The 1,053-nt window shown below is 31.3% G+C and overlaps 1 non-coding gene across 1 annotated transcript; it reads right to left on the bottom strand.

The window, feature by feature from the left end:
* Positions 1–306: 306 nt before the first annotated feature.
* On the bottom strand, positions 307–413 carry LOC123326265. Its single transcript, XR_006540972.1, has one exon. It is a non-coding gene; the product is annotated as a U6 spliceosomal RNA (small nuclear RNA).
* Between the last annotated feature and the right edge of the window lie 640 nt (positions 414–1,053).

Genomic DNA, 1,053 nt, shown 5'->3' with positions numbered 1-1,053 from the left:
TAAGAGATTATGGGTAACTTTCACAAGATACTTATCTTTATTTTAAAACTTTCTAAAAACATGAATTATTTGTGAAAAATAATTAACCAATTAACTAACATATAATATATGTAGGAGTCTTTCGAGAATTTCATCTGTTTCTTCAGCAAGTGGGCCATACCACTTGAACCAGTAAATATAAAATTTTGCTGCATGTTAGCATCACCTAGGGAGCTTTAAAACAATCCCATTATCCAGGCTGCACTCTATACCAATAAAATTAGAAGCTCTGAGAATCAGACCTAGACATCAGTATTTTTGTTTGTTTTCTTTTTTTAACACTTCATGAATTTGCATGTCATCCTTGCACAGGAGCCATGCTAATCTTTCCTGTATCATTCCAATTTTAGTATATGCAATGTTGACGTGAGCACAAGACATCAGTATTTTTAACACAACCCGCATCCAGGTGATTCCATTGTTCAGCCAAATCTGAGAACCAGTGATATAGAACATAGATATATGTTATATATAAATTCAAGGACTTTAAATTCTGGAAAAATGACATAAAGATGCAATTGTCCATTCATAAGTGTTCAGTGATGGCATTCTTAAACTCTTTCTGTGACCTTATCTTGGCAGACTTCTCAATAGCCTGTCCTTCCTTGATTCATGCCCATTTCCACACCGGTTCACAAAGACTTCTGTTGATTTTGTGAAGTACCTGATACTCTTCCTATAAATTACTTTGTGACATAATACTCAGTTGTTTGAAGTGTAAACCCCTAAATGGTATATTCTTAAAGCATTATTAATGTAGTAAATAATTTGAACTAGGTAAAAAGAGAAAATAAACTTCCATGTAGGTAAAATTAAATTTTATTTTTTAAAGAAAAAATTTAGACCAATACTATAATTAGTATAATATATACTAATTATCATGTATATGACAGTATATTTTATGAGTATTTTCTCACTGGTGTTCCTACCAATATCATTAGGTAATTACTATAACTATCCTCATGTCACAAATGAACAAATTACTATTTAATCAGGCTAAGGGTTCGAAGCCAA

This window comes from Neomonachus schauinslandi, chromosome 11 (assembly GCF_002201575.2).
Source record: "Neomonachus schauinslandi chromosome 11, ASM220157v2, whole genome shotgun sequence".
Taxonomy (NCBI): Eukaryota; Metazoa; Chordata; class Mammalia; order Carnivora; family Phocidae; genus Neomonachus; species Neomonachus schauinslandi.
The sequence above is the reverse complement of the archived record's forward strand: the minus strand, read 5'-3'. Positions and strand labels throughout refer to the sequence as shown.